This window comes from Empidonax traillii, unplaced genomic scaffold (assembly GCF_003031625.1).
Source record: "Empidonax traillii isolate 1590-97213 ecotype Southwest subspecies unplaced genomic scaffold, ASM303162v1 scaffold247:size2371522, whole genome shotgun sequence".
Classification (NCBI taxonomy): Eukaryota; Metazoa; Chordata; class Aves; order Passeriformes; family Tyrannidae; genus Empidonax; species Empidonax traillii.
In genome coordinates this window covers 1,169,629-1,185,054 of record NW_020955440.1, presented here as the reverse complement: position 1 = coordinate 1,185,054, position 15,426 = coordinate 1,169,629, and the positions used below count along the sequence as shown (strand labels likewise).

The 15,426-nt window shown below is 38.8% G+C and overlaps 1 protein-coding gene across 6 annotated transcripts in view; it reads right to left on the bottom strand.

Annotated features, from left to right (window-relative positions):
* The window catches only part of ENOX1 (ecto-NOX disulfide-thiol exchanger 1), a 361,423-nt gene that overhangs the window by 201,405 nt on the left and 144,592 nt on the right, over positions 1-15,426 (bottom strand). The window contains exon 1 of one of the 6 annotated variants that reach the window (XM_027888870.1): positions 3,231-3,483. The exons of the other annotated variants lie outside the window; for them this stretch is intronic. The gene's annotated coding sequence lies outside the window, so the exon portion shown is untranslated. Of the gene's footprint in view, positions 1-3,230; positions 3,484-15,426 lie in introns of those variants that run through there. 6 annotated transcript variants of the gene reach the window in all.

The following is a 15,426-nucleotide window of genomic DNA, read 5'->3' as shown; positions in this document are numbered from 1 at the left end:
CCTCAGAGAGTACAACCAAATACTTTTACAAAAACAATCATTTAATAGTACTTACTCTCCTTCCTTCCTCCCTCCCTTCTTCCCTTCCTTTCTTCCTTCCTCTTCCTTTTTATTTTCCACCACCATAAATACTTCCTAGGTCTTCCCCTATTCCTTTCTCCTATCAAAGGTGTATTTGGGAGCAGTTTGCAGAAGTCCTAGTTTTCCCCCACCTCTTGAAACCCACATGGTAATTATACTAATCTACAATTACCCAGTTTTGCAATGTGCTCATTTACAGCTTAAAACTAAATATGACAAAGTTGTTATAAAAAATTATTTGGTCCCTACATTTTTTGAATTGCGATTTTTTTTTTTTTATTTATTTATAATGGAGTCCAAAAGACTGTGTAGGTTGGCTGAGCGTCACTAATGCTAGCAACTATTGTTCCCAGCTGTTTTTTCTTTAAATACAGAACACAGCTGAAATAAGACCTGCATCTGCCACCATTGGACTTCCCTGCTTTTGAGAGGGAATGAGATACATCCTGATTAACTGTGAACATGATTACTTTATTCAACAAGTCCCATACACAAACCAGCAAAACATAATTAAAAAATTATGACCACTTCTTGATGAAAGTGGTTGTTTCAGGCAAACTGGAACCTCCTGGTTGGTTTTGTTTCCCACCTTTTTTAACCATTACCACTAAGTAAAATTCTAATTTTGTAGAGCTGTTATAAACAAGCAGTTAATAAGGCTTCACCTCACTCTAAACTAAGAATTTCAGCCACTCTAAACTAAGCTATCACTTTGAAAGTGATGACATAATTCACAAGGAAATGGTGATTAATCCATCACACAAACTAGGACATTTCAGACTGTGTAAAAAATGCGCATTATTCATTTGATCCAATTATCGTTCCAGGTATTGTTCTATGGTAGAGATTTTCAATTTTTTTTTTTTTCAATCTTGAATTTAAAGTTTTATAGGAAGAAAAAAGAAGAGGAAAATATGAGGAAAAAACAAACAAATCAAAGATGCAGTTAGACTACAAAGAGCAAGGGTGAAACGGCATTATGGGTGCTACACAATACTATATCTCAGCAGCTTTCCCACTGTTGTATGGAGGAGACATTACCATAAAACAACTGATATCAAAAACAACTAGAGCTAAGATCTTGATCAACCACAAACAGAAAAGACCAAGTCATGCCATGCATCAGACTCAGCCTTGCTAGTTCCTCAGGACAGGTTTTATATCTACCTCTGGGATACCCCAATCCCTCAGTCAATACACTGTCCTGACTTGTGTCTTGGGCTACTACTGGGTTATAAATGTTGCTGTGGGAGCAGTTTGGGGCCCCAAAGATGTCTTCTGCCATAGTGAGTCCCTTCCTTACTCCCTGAGGCGTTCCTTGGGCAGAGCCTTGGCAGGGGAGGGTGCCCGCCTGGCTCATTGTAGCCTGCACAAGAAAATTACCACCTTCAGCATCCCCCCTACCACTGAGTAGGTGAAGAGAAATGGTTTGGGTCCAAACAAATGCTTGCAGTGACACTGTATCAATGACCTAATTGCTTTGCACCCGAGGGCAAGAGCTGAGGTCTATGGGTGTAAGGACCTCGTAGTTCACTGGCCAAGAAGCCGCGGGCCATTTGTAACCCTGAGGGCAGTCATCATGGCATGAAAGCTTTAAATGGTGGTAAATTAAGCACAGGAAAGTTTAGTAACTGTAATCACATGCATGCAGGTTGCAATTGAGAGTTTGGAAATATGGGCTGACAAAGCCTCAGGAACGTGCATTGCAATACATACAGTACATATATACATGCAGATACAATGAGAGCTGCATGTTATTCACTTAAGAGATTTGTTTCAGCCCTCATATTATAGGATGGGTGTGCTTTATACAAAAGTGTTACTCTTCATTGCCATGACTTCGTGTACTCTTCAGTGAGACAGACTTACATCCTAAACTTTGGCACACCCCAACATACTCCAGCAAACTGGAAATCCTATGTTATCCTATGTCATCTGGGTTCCTCTACCAGGGTTATACTTTTCTATGAGACATTAGAAAGAGGCCCCTGAATAAAGTAAACTAGAAGTCTGAATTGATCACTATTTCTTTGGAACAGCAAATCCTGTACTTATTTTGAGGCTGCAAACGATATCTCAGGCACAATCAGAAGTAAAGTATGAAAACTGAAAGACCTCTTTAAAAACAGACATTTCCTGAGCTTATGCTAAGCATCCAGCTGCAGAGGATTGATTGTTAACACATATGCATTCTTAAATATACTCGCTATTTAAATTTCACAAAAAATGGATTTGGAGTTTTGTTCACATCAAACGAATTATAACAAAGAAATGGGAGACTGAATTTATGACTAAGAAAAGCAGACACATTCATTTTCTTTTCCAAGCAAAGCACCATAGGAAAACCAGGCTACAGCTGCTAAAGTTATTCAGTGATGAAGAGTTTAGATTAGCATGCAAACAATAAAATGTTTGACTACATAAAAGATAACCTGAGTACCAGGACTATATTTTATGCAAAACTAGTTATAAAACTGCAGCATAAATGATCCCCATAGGGATAATTTAAGGAAAAATAATCTGAGATATTTACGTACCTGACAAACACTCCAGACTCTGCGAGATTTTTCTGCTGTTTATATGCCCATCGTCTAAACCTACAACACTTTGCCAGAATATCCAAAGTCAGGCTGGCCGCAGCTGCCAGCCTTGACACTGGGAGCAGCCTGGCTATGTGAGAAGGACTAATCAGCCCAGGTGGAATATCATGCTAGAACAGACTCCCGGCACCAAGGCTTGTGTGTTCACACAGCTCAGGTGTTACTGCAGCCTGCCACAGACACATCCCAGGGTGCTAAAGACAGCAGGACAGCTGGGTTCCAGTCCATCTATATTAACATTTCAACTGAACAATGGTCCCTAAGCCCACTGCAAAATGGTCAAAAGCCAAAGGATGCATCCCCCTTACCTTCACATTTTGTGCCCTACACCTCTTCAAAATATTGCTTCAACCTTATGAGCCTCCCTCCTTTTGCACATCTTCCCGATGAAATACCATGTCCTGCCTTGTTCCTGCATCCTCAGTCTGGAGCTTCTGGCATCAGAGTAGAATACACAGCAGAGCTGGAAGCTGCTACTTCATACTGTAAGCATCACACATATCAGATCATTGTACATTGATCCTCTATCTATTTATTCCATTTTCTTACCTTGTAGCACTGGCAACACACTTCTCTTGCATTTTGGGCAGCAGCACTAACACTGAATAATTAGCAAAAGAGACAGATTCCAAGAGCTTATGAGCCACATGCATTTTGCAAGCTGGAGTTTGGCCATCATCATCGAAAAATGAAAATAGACCAGGTGTAGAAAAAGTCTGCAAAAATCAGTTTGGAGAGAGCTTTTTATTTCTTCAAGGGAGATTACAGAAGCTTAGATTGTTTAGTCTAGCAAAATGGATAGGAACAGCTAAGGGGAAAGGTAAGGGAGGATATGTTTGCTCTCTATTAAATATTAATTAATACTCTATTAATTATTAATAAGGAACTATTCAAGATAAAAGGTAATGGTGTCACAAAACAAATGGATAAAAGTTGTTCGTGAATATATTTAGGCCAGGAATGCAAATAAAGTTCCTAGCCATTAACTGGGTTTGGAATCAGCCTTCCAATGGGAAAAGTGGAAGAAAAATACCTCAAACACTTTTAAAATGAAGCGCTTATCAAGAGACTGTATGTCCCTGAACTCCACGCACCAAGAGATGGTTCAAGTGTTATATCCCAAATCTGTTCTTTCATCTCACTTCTGAGGAAAAACACTAAGCCCTAGTTTTTAATGTCCTTTCCTAAATCTCAGGCAAAGAGAAAGTCAGAACATTTCCTTTTCTAAACATGGGGGAAAAAAACCCACAGTCTCATAGGGTTTTGATAACTGCTACTTGTATTTTATGTGATGAAGTCCACTTACACTATGAGGATGAACAAAACCTCTGTGTGGTCATCTGACCTGCTGTCAGATGTTTATGGCACATCACAGCTACCACCTGGCCTGTCCTTAAATTAGGAGACTCTGAAGTTTATTTTCAATATCTATAGCTGCACAGTTCTCCTAAGATCCACCTCAAATACACTGATCCATCACCAGAAGCATAAAAAGAGATATGTGATTACAATGGCAACGTAGTACTACATTGACAAGCTAGCCTATTGAACGATACTGTGGTCAGTGCCCTGTCATAAACAACTGATCTCTATAATACAGAGGTGGCATTCAAGATTTACGCAAAACATATACATTACAAAAAGCTGTTTCCTGATATGAGTCATCCAGCAAATAGTAACAATTTATTGTGAATGAATGGGTCAAATGCGCTGGGATATATCGTCACATCCAAATACAACTTTTTCTTCTGCTGTGCTCTGTTGGCACGGTATTTAAATTCTGTGTGAAAAGCAAAAGAGAGAGTAGAGAAGTCAAAGACATTTGGAATAGAAGGGGAAGTTCACTAGAAGGATTAAAAAAACAGATCAAAAAGAAAAGTCAAGTTTTCACCGATAATTTTGAAGAAGAGTGTTAAGAAAATAAATGTGGGTATAGACGCATGGGAAATGGACTGTGGTAGTTTAAGGAATGTAAGGGATCTTTAAAGATTGAATCTTGGACCTAATCCCATTTAGAAAAAATATTTCTGTCTAACAGCAGTTTTATAAACCTCTTAGAAGTTTTAGTACAGTTCCTAGTGAGAAAAGAATCCATGGAAGGAGCCAATATGTGGCATTTATGTGACGGAATCATCAAAAGGCTCATATAATCAGAGAGATCCTTGCAGTCATGGCTACTCCACCCGCAGCAAAGGGTACTTTCAAAGCAGGGCTGAGGTGCACCATTTCACAGTCAAGAATAATTTTCCATTGCGTTTGCTTTCTGGTTCAATAAGTGACTACGGGTCACACATAAAATTTAAATGTACTAAATAAACAAATCCCATCTGAGCCACACAAGATCCCTTGGTCTCAGTTGTCATGACTTACATTCAGTTCAGTCACCCCACGTTCAAGGCCAAATAGCCAAAAGAATTTTCACCTTTTTTTTCCACAGCTATACAGGGTGACCAACGAGGATTAGCATGGCATTAGTCTTGTCTGTGGAAGCAGAACTGTCAGTCTTTCCATCTCCTGGTTCTGTGCTTGGTGTCCAACAACAGCTGTGACTGGAAGTTTTATGAGACAACCAATTACACTAATAGGTAAGAAAAGCAAATTGAAAAATACCCAGAAAACAAACCCCACATAATTCTATAAAATGTACAAACTATTCAATTTTCACTATTTTCAGGAGAGGTGTGGTTTTTTTTTTTGTTTGGTTTTTTGTTTTTTTTTTTTTTTTTTTACATTTATTCTCTTTATAGGTCCTATAGCAGTATTATCCATTATAAAATAGGAAACACTGCTTCTAAACCAGCATTTCTGTAGTGGGATTTCTGACTGAAAAATATAACGAATATACAAAACGAATGCAGCAAATTTCTAAACTCTGCTTACAAACCTATTCCCCACAGAAATCACAGATGTGTATTGATATGGGTAGATTCAGCAGGCAGGATAGAAATTCACGTGTCTGTAGAGTCTTCATATACTCTATCAATCGTACTTACATAAGACTGCCTAGTGAAGTGTACTAAGCTATATGCCTTAACTCTTTCAATACCTGCCCCTTTTGAAGTTTGGTTTCTTGCTACACATAACACGGGTTTTTTTCATCTTTTGAAGAAAACCAGTGTGATGACAACAGCTCTACTCCACTACCCGGGGATGTGCAATTGGTTTCTGGAACCATCATTTGATTTAGTTTGTTCATTTTAATTATCCCACTTCAGCTGCCTGATGGTGATTTAATGTCAAGGTACTCAGAAATTAGTAAGATGATCATGTCTTACCCTCACTTACATACCTATCATCACTGGGAATGAATTGAGAAATGGAAGAGAAAAGGGGAAAAGAAAGAGCTGATGCAATGAGAAAAGTGAGCAGTTCCTGATTTTCCGAGGAGCTGAGCACCTTGCAACACCCTGTGTGACAGACTAGGAGCAGAGGCAGCACACCAAAATTGAAAAGGTCAATTTAGCCACCTGCCAGATATTTCTGACAGCCTATAGAAGGAGCATTCCTCTCTCTTATTGACAAATGGTAAGATAAACTGCAATACTGTATCCAGAAGAGTTTCCAGTCAGGAATGAACGTAATTGCAAACTGGCTACTGTTTCTTTTTAAATGACTAAAACACCAAAGTAATCTTGGGAACTCCTCTGGGAAATGGGATTTATAATGAAAAATATTTGCTGACCATAGAAAACTGAGAGTACAACTTGCCTTCCTATTTGTCTTTTATGGTGCTTGACAAATTGACACACAATTGTTAATTATGGGCACTGACTGCCACATGATAATGAATAAAATATTCCAGCTGATCAGAGCATAAGTCTAATAGCATTTTCAGGAAATTAAGTAGCATTCTTACAGATACCAAAGCCTACAAATTTCAAATCCTGACATAATTAAATTTCTCAAGCAGATACTCCAAACATTCTTAATTTTTAGTTAGCATTTAACTATATCACAACCTGAGAGTTCTTCGGAGAAATGATTTGAATGCAGGCTTTAAGAGCCACCGTGTGACACAAATCTGCAGATCACTGAAAATTATGCAGAAAAGCCTGATCTTGGACATTTATTTGTGTAGGGCATTTTTTGAATTTTTCTCTAAAAACGGAAAAAAGAGACAAGTCAATTTTCAATTTGGAGGTGTCAAAAAAAAAAGGGAAAACATCTAATAGACGGGATGGAACTGCTACAACAACACAGTAGCCAGAAGTGGAGAAGGCCATGAACAGTGATGGTTTTTTCTCCTTATTAAAACCTGTGGGAATGCATACCTGATGTCCTCTTCCTTATCAAGGATGGACTGTCTTTCCCTGGACAGGTCAAGTCCCTGTGCTGGCACCATCTGCTTGCAGGCAGAATAGGGTCACCTACAGGCATTTAGTACCTAAGTACTTCAAGCTTAGTGAGGGAGCTCACTGATGCCTCCTTTTCCATCTCCACCTCCTCTGCAGTGCTGCTTTATGTGTAAAGAGCAGCACAGACTAAAAGAGAGATCAAATTCATTATACACAGAAAGATATAAATTTTTTTCACATGTTGGGTACAAGCTTCAGAAGACAAATACTGTGGGATCATTGGAAGAGTGTAGCAGGCAAAGCATGTTAAAAAGGAAAACAGTGATTGAACCCCCAAGATGAATAAAAAAAAAAATAAACTTGTATTGTAGCCTTAGAGGACAAGTGTCTTCTGAAGTGAAAATCCAAAACTTCAAAAAGAAAAAAGTGTAAACCTGTCAGAGATTTATTTCCTCCACGTGAAAACTCACTTGTGCCAAGTAATAGGAATACACACTGTGTTTTCATGTGTTAATTGTAAACTAAATATTTTATGAATTGGCATAATTTTCTCATCTTTGGAAGGTCCCAGTTATTCCTCCAGCTCTGGCATGCCAGTCTGAACACATCAATTCAAAGGGTGAGCCAGATATTACAGCTCAGACAAAACAGTGTCATCGAACGTCTGTGGCTTGGAAAGTCACTTGGAATTCACAATATTTTTAATTCCTTACTCAAGAACAAGGACAACTGCACCTGCCTATTCCAGAAGATAGCTGCACACATTTTTCAGTGACCATCAAACCCGTTAGGTCTGGGAAGTACAAACAGGGATCGCTATTCCTTTAGCAAAGTGCACACCAGCTTGTTTATCTGGTGTTGCTCAGCTCTGAGAAGTGACTCTGCTGACAAAACATTTTCAAAGAGAACAAATACAGATAAGCTGCTAAGCACAGTCAAGGGCCTTATATGCAGTACAGTAGACATTTCTAGTTCAAGATGAAGATACAATTCAACAGTGTTAAAGTCTTGCACAGAGTCAAAGATTTAAATATTCATCTGTAAGTAATGCTCCTTGTGGATCCTGAACTCACTCTGCCTTGAGATAGCTGCAAAGGATCCTTTTCAGTGTCCCTTTGCACTGAGTACTGCCAACACTACTGATCAGCTATGGCCTCAATGGCTTGATCTGGTGAAGCATAAAGATTGTCAGTGCACACTGAGAGATGACAGGAGATGGTGAGTTTGTTAGAATGACTGGAAATCCTTCAAAATAAACCACAGAGGCACAAAGGTGCCTTCATTCTATACTTATCTCCTTCAATGGAGACTTCATTCCCATCAAAATATTAATAAAGCATTTCACTACTCAGGAACATGTTCTCAGGTGCTTGCCACCCCCAAACATGGGTTTTCAAAAAACCTCAATTAATATCTCATTGCATTTTCCACATTAAAGTAGCATCTTTCAACACAGCAGAGCTCCCCACTGTTCCTTCATCAATATTTATAGAGAGGATTTCTGGGTAGCTGAACCTTCTCCTTCTCATCCTTTTGAAACTCCCAAGTGTGCTCTCATGGCTTGGACTGGAATACAAACCTTTCTGGAAGATGCTCCTGCTGTGACCTCTGGGCATATTTGAAAACAGGCAGGTAATCAAATATGTCCTCATCAAAGCCAAGGAAACCACTGCCATCTATTTCAGTGGAGGTAAAATATAGAAGGCAATGAGTGCTTGGGATGGGAACAAAAAAAAATTCTACTTTCCAAAGACCTTGGTTTTAGCAGGTAACTGTAGGATTTTAACGGCTATCTGCAACCACTTTTGACCTACAGGGTAAAGCAGTGGACATATTATAGTCTGTACTGCTTAGCTTCTGTAACATCCTATTAACAGAACTTGAGGAGATAATTAAAGTTTAGGAGCAGAACATCAGAAAGAAAATGTGCAAAAATGGACACAAGCTGGGAGGAGAAGGGAGAAGGAAGAAGATGCTCCATCCCTGACAGGGGAGCTTGGCAGGAAAAGGGGAGAAGGCTGAAGGAAAGAGAGAGAATGCATGAGAAGTGAGCGAAGACATATTATTAAAGATCAGACAGTCAATAGTTCAGAAAAATGACACACTGCTGGTGTTTAGGATTTTTTTTCCCCTGCTCTATTTGAGAACCTGAATTACTGAAATAAATAGTTTTGTAAAAACACTTGTTTAGCCTGCAGCTGATTGCTCATCCATACAGGGTGAAAAGGCAAGTGTTAACGAGCAGTTTGCAAAATACGGTGTCAACTTGTGAGCACAGGTTCAGACAGAACCAGGCTCAAGAATGGCACGGACACTGAGCATGAACAACTGCCCAGAGGGCAACTCTACTCTGTCCTATATCAAGAAGAATTAAATTCTGATGCATTTAAACCATCAAATTTACTTTGTCAGAGTCAGATTTTCTAATCTTCAGATATTTTTAAATGCCTCTACTCAGTTAAAGGAATTCTCAGCATGAAATACAAATATTTATAAACAAAAGTCATGTTGTCTCCATGTCCTTCATTTTTCACTGCAATTTTTAGAAACTGTGAGAAACATTTGATCTATTTGTAGCAGACTCAGAGGCTTTTTTTTCTGTAGCCAGTTCAATGTAATTTCATTTACTTTCATCCTATAGGGTTGTATTAAAACAAAATCCATCACTCCTCCACCTTGCTGCAAGAGTAAAGAAAAAAGTCTTCCAAAAATCCATCAATCCTCAGCCCATTTCCAAGGTCAGAGTTCTGTGATTCCTGTTCAATATGAGTGATCTCCTGATTTGGAGCTTTCAGACCCCTTCTTCCCCCAGCTAACAATCTGAGCTTCTAAGCATAGCCTGCACGGCAGACCCTTGGGGTTGAAGCCAAGGAAAAGACTCCATTTTAGCTAAGTCTCCTGGTTGGTCATGTAGACGAGAGAAATAATTGGCCTGAGTGCAGAGAAAATCTCAGAAAAATGAAAGTGAAACAGCTGAAGTGCAGGGTGGAAAAAAAAAAAAAAAAAAAGACATTTGTAGAAGAGAATTTCACTTTTCTCTCCAACTTAGTGGGAAAAATATCTTTTTTTTTTCCTTTTTTTCTTTTTTTTTTTACTTTTTAGGCTGTTTCCCCATAAGGTTAACTATGTCTTTCCCACGTGAGACACTACCCTGGTATCTCATGTATCTGTTTCCTCCTGTTGCTGCCCAGACTGTCTACAATGAACATCTATCACCGTGGGATCTGCACACTTTTTGGTCTATCATGGGAAACGGCATTTATGAAAGACACTGTCGCTTCCTATCATGAAAATGTCTACAACACTACATACAGTAGAATTATGACTTCTATAAAGAGAGAGAAAAAATAACCCAGACAGGATATGAGGAACAGCTGTTTATATGAACACTCTTAGGATCAGCAGTCTGAGCATGAGAACCCTCAATATATAGCAGACAAAAGGCACTCAGAGCGCACACGAAGAAATGAGACTTGAAAGGTAACATTTTTAAATAAATTGTTTCTTAGATCTGAATTAAACCCAGATGATCACTTTAGGTTAATATAGCAACATTGTGTAAAAGTGATTTATCCTTTAATTGCCATAATATTATTTACAAAAAGTACATATGATTGGTAAATAGGATTTTGTGTACATCCTGAACAAGTCAATTAGTACAGATGCTATCTCCTGCAATCACTCTCTAGCCAATTGCTTCCCATCATATTTTTCACAGAAATCGTCTGCACTCATAGTTCTTAATGAAGCAGGTAACTAGTTTTGCATTTCAGTAATTCATTTCCTTCAGCTAGAAAAGTTTACACATTTCAGTTCACCCAATCTTCTGCTGATTTACTTCCATGAACATCAAAATATAAATTTTACTAAACCGTGTTTATCACTATGAGAATAGGCATTTAATATGCACACGGCATTTAGACATGAGTGAAAATTATAACACTGTTTACAGACAGTATCAATAAAACCCTCTTGTTTTTAAAACTGCTGTAAAGCAGTGATCATATCCACTGACTAAGATAGCTAAATCCCTGATAGAAATTGTCAGTAGAAAAACTTATTTTGACTGCTTTGCTAATTTCTTTCCAGTCTGGTTCCCTTTCCCCAAATCTTTAAAAAACAATTCTGTGTCTGGAATTCTAAAATGATTCTGCAGAAGTCTTACAGAAAACACATTTTGATTTTTGAACATTCATATATCCCAGAGGTCAGTAAATCCTATTCAGCTAGGAGACCCAAACCAGTACCACATATCAATTAAAAGAGCAAAACCAGTATGTTTTGATATCTGGCTGTATAAGTGATTAAAGTTCATGAGAAATTCAGAAGTCACATTTGTTTATTTATGTTTCCGTGTGTCAAATCCTGAAAAACAAACAGCACTGCCGAAATTATGATCTGTTCACAGATAAATGACAAAGAAGAAATGAGGCCAACCTAATAAATTATTTGTTCACTGCATATAATTGACCCTCTTCTGCCATGTCCTCAAGCAAATATCCCATCACTTTCAACCTACAGAACAGCTGTTGCACTGCCTCCTGGTTGTCTGCAGGAAGTTTGTTTGAACAAGGAGCAAGAAATAAGGGGAAATTTCAAAACAAATAGAAAAAAAAAGTTACTACTCTGCTCTTTAAACACTTCTGGACATTTTATTAAAACACAATATACCACTTTTTCTTTGCATGGTGAATCTTCAATTTATGAAGTGGCCCATTTAGCATTATTATGAAAATAGACTTCATGGCTTTTAATTGGTTTCCTTATCAGACCCAGAAAAACAGTTTTTTAATAAACTAGGAATGGACTAGCTCATTCTGCTAATTTCAAATCCGTGCTCCGCAGAGTAGAACTGAGATATAATGTGGCTTCTTTCAGCTTAGACAGGAATGAAGAATACAGAAGAGAAGGACAATAAATAAAAAGATACTAAAAGAAAAGGATTCTTACCAAATATACAAACTGCCTGTAAAAGGGATAAAACTGTACCACCTTCTCCATCCAGAACAACCTCCCAAAGACATTTGTGAGCGTGGTTGGGTTCCTAGAGGATGCAAGACCACAGGCAGAACTGGGGGTTTGCATGCTGCTCCTCAGCCCTGCTGAAGTGTGTGGGGAAACAGGTGAATCCTGACTGAAAGGGACCAGCAGATATAGGAGAGGTGTTTGGGTTAAGTTAGACCCTCTCTTGTGCTATTAGGGTGGCACCTCTGCCCTGGGATGTGCTGGAGAGGGAGGCTCAACCATTCATGCAGACTGGAACAACCCCGGGAAGGGATGGTGGCTTGCTCCTTGCAGTTATATCACATTTGCTTTCTCTCTTGTCCACACTCTGCTGTGTCAGCAAGGAGTTAAATACAGCTCTTTGCTGTTCTTCCTGCCCAGACTCAAGTAATTTCTGGAGAAAAGGCCTCTGTACTCACTGTATGGGGTCATGCAGCTTCAATCACACACCTGCTCTCTGCATTTTAGGGAGAACCAATGACCAGAATCACAAAGATCCAGGCTTTGCTGAGTCTTACCTTGTGTTATTTAAGCCTGTCAGCAGGATCTGTGTCTGCATTCACGTTCAGGCTCTATGCAATCAACAGTATAATGGCCAAGTCCTGCTTGGAATGTCTCAATGACTGATATATTATCTGTGCCCAAGCTGACAGGATTTTGTATGGGAGAGGAGATGGCAGTGGGGAGCAGAACTTGCTGAAAATGATTTTTAAAACCCTTACCACAGCCGTAGCACAATAGTATGGTCCTACTTCCGAGCATGCACCAAGCACCCTGGATGTGTCTGGCATGGAGGAGATGCAATTCTGCAAACCTCAACCCTTAGAGTAACCCCTCAGTCTCCCAGGCATGATGATAAACAGTTTTTTCTGAAGCAATTATCTTTCTCCTTTTTATTCATTCAAAAAAAATCACATCAGAATTTAACAGATTTCTAAATACACAGAAAAGGTCTCACTCTGACAGCCCTATTCCCTTGCAATGCAGGCTTTTAATGTGCCTACCTGGGACTAGATGACCCTTGCTAACACAATCTAAGGTCCTTTTTAATATAGTTACAGTTTTACCCATTAATTTCTTCTCTGTTTTGAAAGAATACAGACCTTTCGTTACCAAGGCATTAAGCCAGTTTAAGGCCTGAATATTTAGGAAATCTAGGATACTGCTGCCTGTTTCAGTAGAAAAAACCCCATGGTTATTATTAATGAGAAGTTTCTGGGCTCTATACTCTTTGACATAATTTGCTGGATCATGAGCATGGTCTCACAAGATAAGGACTTTTTGCAATCTGGCAGTCTTCTGGATTTTGCAGGTGCTTTTTGTTTTGATTTGGTTTAAGTCATGCTTGGCTTTTAATGTTTATACTTGTTCTCTTTAGCTTGGAAAATGGCCCTCAGCTAAGGACATACTGTCACCCTTATTCAGAGTGTCTGCACTAGGTTCACAATATTAAGAAAGTTAGATTCCTCTGAAAAGTTGATTTTCTGTCCTTACCGTGAGCCCCAAAAGAGATGTGGACAGAGGGGGAAGAGGTGGGGAAAACTATTTGTTTTTTCTCAGAAGATACCTACATCACATTCCTACTCCATTTATGCCTTCTTTAGACTAACTAAAAGCATAAGGATAATACAACAGGGATACCCTTAGGAGAGACTGCCCTGCAGTGAGGCACTGAGATTCCCACAGCACTAGTGTCTGAGGTGCAGCCGGATGGACCTACCATGCCAAATCCTGCTGGGACTCCAGCTAGCAGAGGACAGGTAATGCACTGATGTAATTTAAAAGATACTTTTGGGCTCAGTTCCAGCAGACACCAATTCATTCCCCCTGAGAAAATCAAAACTGAGACAGCACATCAGTTCCCAAACAGACCTAAGAGCTTTACCCACACTTTCCATTTTTTCTTGTCAACAAAATATCAAACCCAACCAAAATATCAAAAGCAGTACAACAAACACACATTTTACCAAGAGCAGCACAGAAAATAAATGACATAATCCAGTCATCAAAATGCGTGCATGTGTAAGCCAACTATATACAGTTGTTTTTGCTGGCTTGCTAAATCAAATGGCATAGGACAAGTCTAGCAAAATGAAATGTAATTTTTCCCTTACACGTAAAGCTGTCAGAGTTTAGGACAAATAATCCCACTTGGTGACATCTGACTCTTCTGTTTGGAATATATATTACAAAGAATTTATCAGACTTCATCCTGTATTTGGTTTAGGTTTCCTTTTTCTCTTTTTTTTTTTCTTTAGGACTTGGACAAAACCAAATGCTGCTGAGTCTTAGCTTTAAAAAATGAAAATGTCAAGGTTAAGAGTGAAGCCCACATCTATTGCAAAGTTGCAGAACTGTAGGGCAGAAAAGAAATTTACAAAAAGAAGGTAGAAACAGCATGTTGAAGTAGAAACACCAAACATCATCTCCCTAAAACACTACCACCAAAAAGAGCTGTGGTATCTTTGTTTTTAAAGCAGACAGCTCTGCCTTGGCTACATGTGAATTTAATTATAATCCATTTATGTTATCATCTGAAATTGCATCACCCCTGCAGAATGCATAGCTCAGGGATTAGAAATGGTTTCAATTCCATGTTTCGTATAGGACAGATACTTTGGCAATAATTATTGAGAAAATTTGTTTGGTGTCCTCTATCTACTTTTCACTGACATGTATCGCAGAAACAGATCATGGCTAAAGAACTGAACAGCTAAGAGATCTGGTTACCACTTCACATGAGAGGGAATTTTCCTGAACAAGATTTCAATGTTGCTGAATAGTAATGCAAAATATGTACTGCATCACCCACATTGCAAGAAAGCATACAGCCCGACAAAGTATCCATTACCAGCATTTCTGTGCTTTAGTAAAAATCTTCCTGTCAGCAACACGACAAGATGGAAACTGGTTCATCCAAGGCACTAGGCTTAAAACCAGATGACATCTGTGATCCCACTCACCACTGCAAACACTTGCTCCCTAAGTCACCAACAAATGTCACTAGTGTCACAGAAGATTAAACTGAGTTTAAATGTCACAGGCAGCATTTCTCATGCCACTACATACCTCTGCTCCAACTGATTTTTTTTCCTACTTGCTTGCTTTGGAAGGTATTAGAGCACAAGCTTTGCTGTGGCTCCCTAGAAACTGAGGGTAAAGTATTAAGGTTAATTCAAAGTTTTCAGACTTCTTTGAAAATGAATGCATGGCAGATGTTAGAAAGAATTTCTAGATGATGGTTTTTCCTACGAGTAATCCATTGTCTTACTCATGGGTCTAAAGTTTCTAACTTAGTAAAAATCCTCATGTTTAGCAGGTGCATCACATATGCTCAGAACGTAAAATAATTCCTATGCCACTTTAAAGAAACCAAATATTAACCTCAGGACCATATAATGACCTTTTGTTGTAAGGCAGTGCTTCTTCCTAAACAGAGGCAGCCT